Source organism: Toxorhynchites rutilus, chromosome 3 (genome assembly GCF_029784135.1).
Source record: "Toxorhynchites rutilus septentrionalis strain SRP chromosome 3, ASM2978413v1, whole genome shotgun sequence".
Classification (NCBI taxonomy): Eukaryota; Metazoa; Arthropoda; class Insecta; order Diptera; family Culicidae; genus Toxorhynchites; species Toxorhynchites rutilus.
In genome coordinates this window covers 15720082-15734843 of record NC_073746.1, presented here as the reverse complement: position 1 = coordinate 15734843, position 14762 = coordinate 15720082, and the positions used below count along the sequence as shown (strand labels likewise).

General features: G+C 38.9%; 1 protein-coding gene across 1 annotated transcript in view; it reads right to left on the bottom strand.

Moving 5' to 3' along the window:
- Window positions 1-12056, bottom strand: part of LOC129775873 (uncharacterized) — a 132169-nt gene extending 120113 nt beyond the window's left edge. The window contains exons 1-2 of the mRNA XM_055781047.1: window positions 11478-12056; window positions 9959-10071 (exon numbers count right to left, since the gene is read on the bottom strand). The gene's annotated coding sequence lies outside the window, so the exon portion shown is untranslated. The remainder of the gene's footprint in view (window positions 1-9958; window positions 10072-11477) is intronic.
- Between the last annotated feature and the right edge of the window lie 2706 nt (window positions 12057-14762).

Here is a 14762-nt window from a genome sequence, read left to right as displayed (position 1 = left end):
AGATGTCGGTCATCGGGATGTAGTCCGATCTGACGATACATTTTCTCGATATCAGCTAACAATACAACCGAACCTTTACGAAATCGGAGCAGTATATCGAAGAGCTCATCTTGTATGACAGGACCAACTAGTAGCGAATCGTTGAGCGAGAATCCAGTACTTGTTTTGGCAGAAGCGTCAAACACACTCCGTACCTTGGTAGTGGTGCTTGATTCTTTCAACACCGCATGATGTGGAAGATAGCATACCGTAGCGGGATTTGGTTCGTCCGTAGGTACCTCATGCATGTGCCCCAGTTCTATAAATTCTGCCATGAATGCGTGGTACCTTTCTTTCAGAATGAGAGTTTGGTCTAGGACTAGGTCTAGGACGTTCTAAACATTCTAGTCGGGATTTTGCGTTGGAGTAAGACTCGCCTGTCATGGTTTCGAAACCTTCTTTCTTGGGATATTTCTTGTGACCGTTTCCTTATAGAATGTCTCGCAAAATTGATCGTTGGGGGAAAGGTTGACATTATCCAGTTCGTCTAGTTTCCAAAACTTCTCGATGTTTCGACTCAGTGTTTCAAGAGTGGAGGTGCAGCAAACCAAAGCTTGGGGCATGGGATCATAAGATGCTTTGCCAGATACAAACCAACCAAATTAAGGTTGGGGCTTGTGGGCCTATTTGCAACCGGCCTCCTTGAAGGATTGTATAAAAATGTTCCGCACCAATAATCAGATCCACTTTCCGGGCAATATTGAACTCAGGATCGGCCAGTGTGATGTCGTTAGGTATATGCCAGTTTGTTGTAGCGATGCTCACAGCGGGTAGATCAGTTGTCAATTTTTTGAGTACCAAACAATTGAGAGGAATAGAGAAATCGCTGACTCTCGACCTAACTTCGGTAGCTACCGAACAAACTGCTCGAATCGGAAATTCACCGACGCCTAGTAGAGGTTGATCAATACGATGACGGAACAATCGGAGTTTTTGGCAAAGTCGGTCACTCATTAGACTGCTTTGTGAGCCACTATCTAGAAGAGCTCGCGTCAAATGTTCATTTCCATAACCGTCTAGCACTTTGACGACAACGGTCGATAGGAAAACGTTGACACCACGAGATTCTACAGCTGAATTGGAAGAGATTGCAGAAGTAGTTGCTGTTGTTACACCAACGGAATCGTTGTGTCTTGGAGGATTAGGCGCTGTCCGACTGTGTTGACCACTTGAGTTAGGATTACTGTTTGATACTGACGCATCGAACCCAGGATGCAATAACTAGTGATGCCGTTTTTGGCAATGCTTACAGGAGTAGCTTGACGAACAGTTTCGTACGAAATGATTGCTTCTGAAGCAATTACTGCAGATCCGTTTCGTGTTGACCAAGTGCAATCGTTTTTTCAGCTGCATCTTTTCAAATGCCGGACATTTAACTAACGGATGATGATCGTTGCAAGCTAGACATTTAGGTTGGTAGCTTTCCACTGCTGCATAGGAGTTTATCTTCGAAGACGATGGGGTTTGGGTTTTAGGTTGGACGGAGGGGTAGTGCTTTCCTTGGGACGAAGAGTTGAACTACTCAGCCGAAATATGAAGTGACTCCAGAGTTCGAACCTTCCGGGTCAGGAAATCGATGAGGTTTTCGTACGACGCCTCCTCGTTTGCAGAGAAAAATTCTTCCCATTCCTTGAGGGTGTGATCGTCGACTCGAGAACACAGTAGTTGAACAAGGAGGCTGCCCCAATGCGCTGTAGGTTCTCCAAGCTGATTCAATATTTTCACATGTCGCTGGAAGTCTTCCAAAACAGCACGTAACCCTACAGCAGATTTTCCCGACACCTTCGAGTGGACCATCAGAGACTGTAGATGCTTCTTTTTTAGTAAGTAGGTATTTGAATATCGATTTAGAAGGGCTTCCCAAGCCACTGCATAATTATTCGCCGTAATTGTTAGAGACTCAATCAATTTGAGGGCATCGCCTCGCAAGGCGGACCGTAGGTACTGGAATTCTTGTATGCAGGAGATTTCTGGGGACGCGTGAATCAACGAGGAAAAGGAATCGTGGAATGTCAACCATTCATTCAGGTCACCATCAAACCGGGGTAATTCGATGGTGGGGAGTTTCACACTGGTAACATGAGAAATGGCTGGAACACCATGGTGGATCGTAGAGTCCACTGGAGTTAGAGGAAGAAGAGGACGCTTGCTGACGAGGCCACCTTTTACCCGAAAGTACTGTTCTTCAACCTTTGCTCTGACTTTCGCATTAACCGCCACAAATGCAGCACTATCGTCAAATGCTTCGTATTCTCCTTGAATCGATTCGAACGTTTCCATGAAGGTATCCAGTCGAGCTAGACGTATTGTTACTTCATTTGCATCCCGCTCAGCATTGAAGTTCGTCAAGAAATCTTCGATACGTTGGATTGAATCCAGGACATTTTTTCGTTTCAGCTCCTTCGACTTCATTTTCTTCTCCTGCATGGTGATGATAATTCATCAGCGTTGATTATGTCACGAATAACTGGAATAAACGTAAGACCCAGGAAGCACCTTTTGCTTGACGATAATTGTTTGGACTAACACTCACTTGTGCCCGTCCAGGGATAGTCCTTGTAATAAATTATAATCAGGAACGTTAGAACGTCGGGATACCACCGGGTTGGATGACCATTGGATAGGTTATAAATAGTATGCGATAAATTTATTGGATGATCAACCAGTAGTTGATGTAGCCTCGTTGGCTTAGAAACAGCAACGGCCACGGTTGGAGCATGCACCAGCATTCGCAGCAACAGTATCAATACGGGAACGCGGATACAAGATCCACACCAGGAACACGTGGGAAATCTGAATTGGTTAAAAGAAGACCCAGGAAGTACCTCTCATACAAGTATTATAGGTTGGACAGATACTCACATGGAGCCTGTCTTCAACAAGCCTGGTACTTTTTGAGCATGTAAAGCTATCTGGAACTCCAATCCGAAGGGTAAAGTAGGGTTAACGTCGCAGTTGGTCCAAGGAACACACCCGTGATCCTGGTCACGGCATCAAATGTTTTATCAGGGAGTCGAATCACGAGCTTAAACTTTCGGGGTTAAATATTCACCAAACAACGACGCGAAAACTTTTAGTAAGCTACTATTTCTCGTAGTCCAAAATCTAGAATCCAATCTTTATTGCGATCTAAACACATGTACTTTCTAACTATGGCTACTGGTGACCGGCTAATAATGACTCTAACGATTAAAGCAAAATTAAAGATCGAGGAAAAGGAACTGTCTAGAAACTGACCAATTGCGCAACACTAGTGGTGCGTTTTCAAGATACGCTGCGTTCAGCAGTCGGTTTAAGAGCTGGATTCTACACAGATTAAATTATTTAAAAATGCGAATCAAATCTAATCTTAATCTTATCATTATCATTATAATATCAAATTATCTCCAGATAAAATTTTTGTATGAGATAACCATATATCATATGAAGAAAACAAAGTTTTTCATTCACATTGAACACCATTTTGATACGAAGAAGTTAATTTTCATTAATGATTTTTATTTAAAAAGTGCTCATTCTACCTGAAAACTCATTATTGTATTCGACACTTCACTAACTCGTAAAACGTAGTTCAATGGCGTGCCGTTTATTTCGTTTTCACCGTGAAGTGTATTCGAGAATCAGGACCGATATTTTGCATAGGGTGTTTTTTCGAGGTGGTGAACATTTTGTATAAGGTAACTTTTTGAAATTTTTGGGTCGATTTTTTCCCATACATTCATTGACACCCTAGTTTACACTCATGCCAACGTCAGTTTGGCGGTGTAGCATTTCGGACGATTTTCACCACTCCTATACGCACAAAAACAGGTTTGCCTGTAATTTTTTGGACAAGTGCCTGTTTTATATATTGTGGAATATTGTTTAATAAAATGTATAAGTAGCGTGGAAATACATGTACTTTAGTGGAATATTCATTGGCTATAATACATAACATTATTACAGGACCAATCTTTTTTTAATGTTAGTCCTTTTTGTCACCGGAATGAACGTAGAAAGAATAAGTTACATACAATGGTCACACATATACGCACTTGTGGAACAATTATAAACTATAACTGCGCTAGAGATACTAATCGATGGCATATGGTTATTTTTTACAGTCTTTTTAACGTTTCGGAGATAAATTCTTTTATAATATATAGGCCGAAAACAATCGCAGAATGTTTCTAGAAATGTTTTTTTTTTATAATCTTACTATGCCCCACCAAAAAACAGGTATTAATTCTAAGTTTATCAAGAACACCTAGACAAAGAATATTAGAAATATACAAACATGATATTCCAGAACCTTTATCTATCTAGGTCGCTATACATTCTGCATTTCCAAAAAATCTAAAATACAAAAAAAAACATCTGCATGAAATGTATAAAATATGTTTGTCTCTAGCATGCAGTTACGGTATATTCTAATTGATACACCAACGAAACCTCAATCGATTAAAACGTTTTTCTGTCATTCCACAGTCCTGTGTTCTTTCATGAATTATATTCAGTTACTTACTTTTAGTTAATAGCACGAAAAAAGACGAATTTTGTCATTTGTGTTGGAGTATCAAAAATTACACTGTTTTGAGGAGGCTGAATCAGGCGACTATTAAAACTGAAGAAGTTGAAGAAAAAATATTTTCTGGGCGTTTATTCATTCAGTCATTTCCTCTTCTTCGAAAAAAATACCAACAACACCTAAAAAGTAGGCAACAGAAATATTTCAGGGATTTCAACTTTCGGTCTGTGACACCTTGCGCGAGTATACGAGTTATGATTTTGCATGCGAGTACAGGAGGGTTAAGCTCGATGTCGGAAAGAACGTTTTTAGACGAAACTGAGCGGAAAATAATCCGAGAGTTGAAGGATATCTTGAAAAGTTAAAGTTGAAACTTAAGAAGAGTTGAAGATAGCTTAAGCAACCAGGCGATAGGAAGAGGATCTACAGAGGAGAATAAGTGATAAAATATTGTCTCGAGAAAGGTCCCAAATATGGTATGGGAGGCAGCCCCAAAATTTCAAACCAGGACCGGAACCGCATTATACAGCTTGAAGAGACTGGAAAGCTCAATAAAGCAGGAACTTACCCTCCCATATCGAAAAGTTGTGTATTTTAAATTTTACGAGGATCTGGACTTTTGGTTTACACTAAAAAGGAGAAAAAACCTAACCTTACCCCAAGGCACGTAGAGGCGAGATTGGAATTTGAGATGTCGGCGGAATGAATTCGAAAACCTATTTGCTAGACAGTATACTGATACCCTTTACCGAAGACATAATGAACGACAGCTTCATTCTCCAGCAAGATATTGCGGCCATTTACGTCAGCACGAAATCATTATCATGGTTCTCCGAGGAAAACATTCAAATTTTGGACTGGCCAGCTCGTAGCCCGGACTTAGGGTTTAATGAGAACCTTTGGGGGATTTTGACAAGGCAATTTGGAACAGATCGTGAGCTGCAGAAATTCTTGACGCAGTTACATTGTACTTCAAAAAGCTGGACGCTACGCACTTCGCGGTCAGAATAGAAAAACTCGTGCCACGCTATGAAAAATGCCTCGAACGTTACGGCGATTATGTAGAAAAATAGAAAATAAAACTTAGATTACGAAAATCACCTTGGTTTTTGTCCTAACTTTATTTTTCCTCGATTTCTGAGGCACTGAAACTTATTTTTTGAACGACCCTCGTAGAATTTATCAGTTACTTGTTTTAACACTTTTCAGTCCGAACCATTCGTAAAAATTTATTCGCTTGGCGCCAGCAGCACTAATTCGGATTACTTGGCTTATCGCAGTCCGTTCTTACCATTATCGGGAAATTATAAATTATTAAGTATTACTAACTTTGTCTTTAGTTCTCATAAGCTCTCAATCCTGTTCCCATACTTTCAGGGAAGTTTGGAGTTATACATACGTATATACAGTCAACTCTGCCTAACTCGATGTTCTGTAGCTCGATATTTTCCCTAACTCGATGGATTTCATGGCACCTTCGATTGATTTTACAAGCATTTTTCCCTCCATAACACGATACCTCCCTAACTCGATGGTCCCTTAGATATCGAGTTAGGGAGAGTTGACTGTATTACAAACCTGTTCATATTTTATCCACTATATGTCCATGCGGGTAACCATCGTAAAAGTGCTTTTCGGTCGCTTTTAATTTCAGTAAAAAAACGTTAGAAAACACCTCTTTATAAAACATTTGGCCGAATAATTCGAAAAACGAGAGAATGAATTTCGAGAAACTGCATTGAAGTTTAGGGAAACATGAGTTTCGAAAGATATAATTGAAGTTCTTCTTAACATGTTCGTATTCTCCCCACCTTCCCTGCTTATAGAAACATAAAACTTGTTGTAAGTGTAAGTATGTAAGTCATTACACTATTAAACAAAACATGAACACAAGGAAAAAACGTTACTAACCCACGTTATGCCAGCCACTGACGATACTTTGCACACGTAACCAGAGATACGAACCTTCCTGATTTTTCAGGATTTCCCAAACTTTTTGACACGTTACCTGATGTCCTGACAAATACTCAATTTTACCTGATTTTTCTGAAAAGATCCTGATTTTTCCTGATTTTGTACTTTTTACTTCACTAGAATGAAAATTATTCGTAACAAATATACGAAGTTTTCCAGGCTAGAAATCTGAATTGTCAAAATAGCCTACATAAAAAATCTCTCAAGTCCGCACTTGTATAATGTTTAATTTTGTTTTATTTATTATCTATATATTCCGAAACGATTCGCTTTATCGAAGATACACTGTCGACATTTATTAAAGTTTGAAGTTGGCGTGAAAGAAAGATACTCTATCAGATTAGCACACCCAAAGGCAGTTTCAAATCATTATATTTTCAATGAAAATAACTACTTGTTTATTAAATACTTAAAACACATAGTCTTAATTCTCACTTTAGAACTTTGTCTATACATTTCCTGATATTCGCACAAAAACTTATCATCATAAGCATAATCTTTCGAAATTGAACTTAAAGCTGAATTTTTATTCATTATGCTCGAAGCTCCATTATTATCTTCTACTGATCGAACAGTCGATAAATTCCCACAACTACTGCTCCCAACAAACTAAAGGAACTTCCAGAATTAGTCAATGTGACTACTCAAAGCCAAACTACATGTCTCTTTAACAACACGACAATTTATTTTCGAGCCTGGCTAGAATGTGCTATCCCACCAGCTAACCGGATAATGCACTTTCAGATTATCACAGGTTCAGGTCGCTGCGAAATTCTCTCAAGCACACGAGCTTCGACAATATGGACAGCATAGAAAATATCTTTTTTTTATATATATAAAACAATTTTCGATAAGAAAGCAAACATATTCTGGGAGGATAATATTTTTAAGCTGTGCGATAGATGGCGAAAGATCGTGGAACAAAACTGTGCACATAAAGTTGAGTAAATTTATGTCTGTCTATCAAAATCATGCGTTTGTGTTTCCAAGGATCGGTTCGAACTTTCCGGACAACATTCTATGTTCATTTCTCCTGATTTTTATTTTCATTCTCCCTGATTTTTGAAAATAACAGTTGGCAACCCTGCACGTATGTACACGTATATAATGTGCTCCCGTGGCCGAGTGGTTAGCGTCATAACTAACATGCCGGGTGTTCGGGTTCGATTCCCGTTCTGGTGGGGGGAATTTTTCGTCAAAGAAATTTCCTCCGACTTGCACTGTGATCACGCGTATTCTAGAGCTTGCCACTCAGAATGCATTCAAGGCGTGTTATTTGGCATAGAAATCTCAACTAAGTACTAATAAAAATGACGCAAGTAATACTACGTTGAGACGGTGAAGTTCCTCTAGGAACGTTAGTGCCATTGAAGAAGAAGAAGAACCCTGCACGTAACCACCTGCTTCAGGGTTCTATTCACTTGCCCAAGATTTTTCTAACTCAATATTATTGTTAATGATTTGCCCTTCACAAAAACCACCCGTTTTCGCAGTATTAGGAGGAAAAAAATTATTCCTCCTGAAACACTTCTTTGCAGAATATTTTTCATAGAAACTAACTAGAAATTTAGTTCATATTGCAAAAATTGTATGAACTCAGAAGCTATTAGTTCATGCACATTTTGCAACGAATAGAAAGAAGCTTTCTGTGAGTTTTTTTTTCTCCGTGCACGTTGTCTGGGAAACCGCATAGCATAGCATAGCGGGGCGATGTCATACAAATGCTGGCCAAACTAATAAATAAATACCCAAAAATTAGTTTTAGATCCATGTTTACAGGAAAGTTTACACATATTCTTGGTATTTTGATGTGGGTAACTAAACATCTCCGCCACGCTCTATTCGATTTTAGTACTTTTTCGAGTAGCTAATAATAGCGGATGTTACATAATACAAATTTTTTAAATGGATGCGTGCACTAAATATTGATATAAAATGTGATGAACTCTGATATCAATTTATGCTTATTTTGTTCAGTACAGATAAAAAGGTGTCTTTTATTTGCTCAAAATCATGATAGGGGAGCATTTTTTTCCATGTCAACACACCTGTTGAGTGGTGGTGGTGTAGTGTTCAATTCACTTCTTCTACTCTACACACTGCCGTTGCTTGGGGTAAAAATGCAAGAGAAACTGTACACCATGTTTGAACATCATGTGAAACATTGGGATTAAACATCGTATACCCAAACCTACAGCAAATACGAACACAGGTACGAAAAAAAACATGTTTGTGTGTAAAAACAAAACTACGAATAGAAGTATGGACATGTTCATCTCTTAGGGTAGGTTTAGACTAGGGATATATTCATGTGAAGAAATATGATGAGATTTATAGAAATCGCATCAACCGTTTACACTAGCGTGAACTTCTATAATGAATATATTCATATTTTCGGTGAATTTATTCACCTAAAGTAGAACTGCATCCAACTTTAGTGATTTCTCACCAGTGAGAAATTCACAAGCGTTTACATATGATGAATTTATTCAAGTTATATATACCTCGAATAAGTGTATCATATTTATTCTCACCCGTTTACACCTATTTTCACGTGAATAAATCCATCTATAGCTATAGATCTCCCTAATGTAAACCCGCCATTACGCAGCGTTTTGTGTGAAATACGGGAGACTGGTCGTGGGTGTCATCCCTTTGAGAGTGACATCCAGCGCGTACCGCCTCCCTCACCCCCCGTACACTACGTCACTGAATGTGTTCCATGAATTCATTCGCTTAATATTCTGGCTTATGGGCTATGACTACAGCATAAACACCAAAAGTGTTTCCTTATGAATATCAAACGTTTACTACGTCAACATTTTGCGAATTTGCTATCAAATGATATAGATTTAAAACTTTTCTTTGATAAATCGTTGATCAGGTGAACAAACATTGCCCCCAATAAATCCATATTAACAAAACGTCTGATGATAAAACCATATGCTCGAGGAAAAATATGAATGCAACCAAAAGATATATGAAACTTATTTCTTTTTTTTATGTTTTTTTTAATATTTTGGCACTGAGAAAAGAGTATCGATTGATCAATTCATGTCTTCTCATCTGACATCACTGATCATTCCGAGAAAAACTGACTGAAGTCTCTCCAGTCAACCAAATAAAACATTTCAATGAAACTCGTGTACTGAAATGGGATATTTTGCTCGTCTCGTCAGTGACTGAAGGAATTGCTCGTCTCGTTTTCTGGAATAGGGCCCTACATCACAATTTTTGTCTTTATAATTATATTAAACCTAGTTATAAGTCATAACTACCGTCAGGCTGGTGGTATGTGGCCTGGATGATAGAAGAACGTCGTTTGTATATATACAAAACCCTTATGACGAAAGCGTTGATATCAAAAGCCGAAGAACAAATTACACAACATGAAGGAGAACCTCTGCAAAACTTCATTGTACTGATAACTAACCTCACCTATTTTCTGATCGCCAATAGGGACGCAAAAAAAATCCAATTACAGCATCTACGGCATTCCCCAGTGATTTGGTTCCTTCCGGTATGCTCTCCCGAACGTAAGCACCTGCCGTCTGGGGCATGAAAAGAAAAAAAAAGCAATTGTTATGCAAACAATCAACATACTGATGGTGAAAAAAAGGAAAACTCGCGTATAATAAACAAAACAGTTGTACACAGAGATGCCAACCTTCCTGATTTTTCAGGATTTCCCAGACTTTTTAGCACGCTCCCTGATATCCTGACGAACACTCAATTTATCCTGATTTTCTTGAATTGATCCTGATTTTTCCTGATTTTTGTACTCTTTACATTATTCGTAATAAATTTATTGGTTTCCTTGCCAAAGTTCTCTGTTATGATAGTTCTCCGGTTCGCACCTGTATATATCTTACATTAAGTTAAACTTTGTACTTAACTTTTTTTTATCTCTACCCTCAATTGTTTCGTGGCTTCCGAAACAGTGCTAGAAAATTTCATGAAACCAGATTGTCTGAAGGATTTGTGAAATTACAACGAGATTAAGTTTGAGGAACGTTGCTTTATTGAGGATAGTGTGTATATAGATGTATCCCCAGAGTTATTAATGTAGGAATACGCTTCCGAGTGTAAAATTACGTAAGAGAAAACTTTTTAATCCACAGTCAATATAAACATTATATGTAATGTGTTCGTCTGATTAAAAAAAAAATTAGAAAAAATTCAACAAATCTTCCACTGCTGATATGCTTTCCTCATTTGCTGTGTGAAGATTCCACCCTTCATCCAATGCATGAATGATGAAGTCAGTGAAAGTTTGAATATTGATTTCTCTGTAATTGACTGTAGTGATGCTGTAGGTTTTTCGGAAAAAATATAAACGATCAAAAAGTTAGACGAAACACTAGCATTTCCGCTTATGCGAGGATTTATTCCATGATTATTAAATCTTTTACGTATCCGGTCTTCGCCCGAAGGAAGATACACTCTGTTTCTGGTGGGATTTGAAATGGATTCTGTATTATGAGCTACTACCAAGCAACCTGTTTCTCACATGTATGGCTCGCAGCAGTTTTCGACGAGGAAGCAAACATGTTCTTGGAGGATAGAATATTTGAGCTGTGTGAAAGATGGCGAAAAATTGAGAAACAGAACTATGTAAATAAAATTATATTAGAATGCTTTGATTGAAAATTATGTTTTTGTTTTCCCAAAAATCGACATTTTTTTCTTTTCGGACAACCCAATATGAGCTATCATGATTTATCCTGATTTTTATTTTCATTCTTCCTGATTTTTTCAAATTAGAGTTGGCAACCCTGGTTGTACAATATTTCCCACACCGCATTAGTCCTCCTAACCGAGCGCTAGTGCTCACTGTAGCGGTAAAATCATCATCGGTGAGCACTTGGTGCGCGCAAAACTGTTACAAAAACAAAGCGTAGGGCATCTTGGACCGACTCCGGTGAAACCGGTGAAACGGTGAGAAAAAAAAACTTACCGACACCTATTCAACTGTTCCCTTCTTTCGCCTCCTTATTGGGCGACCGACCGGCCGACCAACCAAAAGCCTACATCAGATGCCGCAAACCGCAATCAAAACAAAGTGCAAGTGTCGACTGTATGGGGCAACGGCAAACCCTAGCCGGAGGGCTTGTGCCCCTTGTGCCAGCAAAAACCGCAAAACTGGATTAACTTGAACTTGAACTTGGTTATCAATCACACACATGGTGGCATACTTTTGTGTACACACATAAGTGAGCGAAGATTACGGCAACTTCTTCGACATCTTGGGGGATTTATACAAATCGTCCAGCATTGTCCTCTTTACCATCGGCTTGAGCCTCTGACGGTAATTGCGTGAGAATGCGTTCCGGTTTAGATTCGAGCGTCCGCTTTTTGAAAGAGAAAAAATACAGCCCATCCGATCGATTCTATATGTTATGGTTAACCAGTTTCGATCTCTACCACTTCCGCTGTTCACCATCAGCTGTCAACAATCATCGATTGCACTGGGCGAGACACTGGACTGCAGCATCATCGCTAGAGAGATAAGATTCTCCGGTTTTTAGTTAGATTCAATTCATCTCGTGGAATGTAGCTTCACACGCGAAGATCGCGCCGTACCCAATGATAATTGGTCGACCACTGCCGACCGCAAAACAGCTGAAAGAACCGTAACCTGATTATGTGATCTTATTTGCTCTCTCGCGGTAGGTTCACCGATTGGTTCCATTATGTTCTGTCGACCGAAGAAACAAAGTAAATTGCGACCGCAAATTGCTCTTGACCTGCGGACATTTCATCAGACAAGAGCATGAAAACTAGTATGCCAATCATATGCGGGCGTGTATGAAAATAAACCGTCTGATAATAATCTGCTCACGATTTTCTCTAATGATAGAAGATTCAGTGCTCGATCTAGTTCAAATGTGTTCTGAGAGATTTATCTCACTGAACTCCTAGGTCGCGGGATGAATAATAGTGAACTGTGAAAGTAAACAATTGAATTTCTTCTATTGATACAAAGAAGTAGCGGATAGAGATTAATTATGCGATCTTCCTAAAACTGTATTGTTCCCATTTCCCTGAAAGGATTTTTTTTCAATAGAATGCAAGTTACGGGGTTCGAACCCCGTTCTGGCCAGAAATTTTAGGTCAAAGAAAATTTGACCTAAATGAAATGAAGGCACCGGAATACTACGTTGGGAAGTAAAAGTTGAAATTTCCTTATTCAATGCCGGCCATCGTTTATCGCTCATTAGTTTTGCAATATTGGGACAAATTCTACTCCCCTATGCACAATAAGTGTTTTGCCTACATGTATGCAACATTATCACTTATTCAGTGGTGAGTTTCTACATATTATCTTAGCCAAACAGTTTCCGACCAGTGGAACGCCGCCGAATGAGAGCCTCAAAACCTGTTCTACATATTATCTTAGCCAAACAGTTTCCGACCAGTGGAACGCCGCCGAATGAGAGCCTCAAAACCTTTATAAAGCCGTTGCAACTATATTGTCACCCACGTCGTTAAAAATCCAACAACTGGATAAATTCTTCTCCGTAAACGTTCTATTAAGGATCTACTGGGTAAGATCATGCAATTTTTTCAATAAAATAAATGGTGTATTTGATGAAAAATTCAAATTTTCTGTTTCCCTTTGTAAGTCTATACAAAGAAAAAAAATTGTTTTCGCTGCACCAGAAATATTGGGCCCTTTTATGTAAATCGAATCGAGAAGTCGATAGAATTACTATCACTATCATATCGAGCAAAATTTCGTATTTCGTGAAACGAGATAGGGTACTATTGAAGAAATCGAGTCGATAAGAATTTGGCACGTTAGCCCTATTTTACTATTACAGATACTGAGCAACTCGACAGCATAGACTGAGTGAATGCTATCGGTGCAACTGCCATATTTTCTCGAGTTGTTTGGTTCGCTTGTTGCATATCTACAGTTTTGGTTTGCGTCTCCAATATTTTTTTTTTGGGAAACGTTTTTTTTTATCTGTATTATAGTGACTTTCAACTCATTTGGCTGGTTCGTCACTTTTACTTCCATTTTTGGAAGAATGTCGGGAGTGAGAATTGAATTCGTGACCTTTAGCGTGAGAGGCATGAATGTTACCACTACGCCAGATCGCCTCCTTGGGAAACGTTTGAGAAACGCTTAAATTTGTGATGTTTGCATCACATGAAGTTCGAGGTCGTCTTTCAATCAAAGTCGTTCGTCTCGCACAAAGTGCCAAAGTAGTAGTAGGTTAACCAAATAGTTCAGGAATAAAAACGGGACACATAAACCCAAAAAATAATTAAAATCATAGTTTTTGAAGAATTTCATTGAGTAAATAAAACTGACTATACAACCAATGAATCAAACATTCTTGGATGTACCTGCTCTATTCCCAACAACGAAGGAATTTTTAGATGTTGTAACATTATGATTTTTAGAAATTTTATCATAAAATTTCTGTTTGGAAATTATAATAGCGTTTAAACATTGTGTCGTGACAATATTGTGTCACTCATGCAGGAGAACGACGTTTGGAGATGAGGAATGAGCCACGAGCTCACGCAACTCACCGGCGAACCCAGTGTCCAGAAAGTAATCAAAGCTGGAAGGATACGCTGGGCAAGACATGTTGCAAGAATGTCGGACAACGGAATGTGAGCACAACGAGCAAGGTAGTTAGACCAAGTGAGCCCAGGGTGCCCGCGGAATTGGAGAGATAGCCACGAACCGAGTTAATTTGAGAAAAATTGTGAATAAGGCCATGTTGTAAGGACGTTAAGCCAAAATAAATAAATAATTAAATTGTACAATGATGGGCGCAAAAAATACTCCCCTATTTGAAATCAAAGTGTTCCAATATTAGAAGTTTTTCCAAACTTTTCGGTACTCCGGTCAATACTACGTAAAAGTAGGAATAGTTGACCATTTTGCCATTTCAGTATCGTTGATTTAGTTTTTAGAAAAGCAAAAAAATTGACTTTCGTCAGTTATGTCCACCTTGTTGTCCAAAATCTCCCATAAATTCTCATTAGGATTCAAGTCGGGGCTTTGGAGTGGCCACACCATTGGTGTGATCAGGGCCAATCGGAAGAATGCTGCTGTTTTCTTCGCAGTATGCCTCGGGTTCTTATCTTGATGGAAGGTGTAGTCCCATCTTCAGCAAGGATTCTTCCGCACTCTCATAATACCGTGACCTGAGCTAAGTTTCCCACCCCAGCCCACGAGAAACTGCCCCATACTATGATGCTTTCACCACCGTGCTTCATA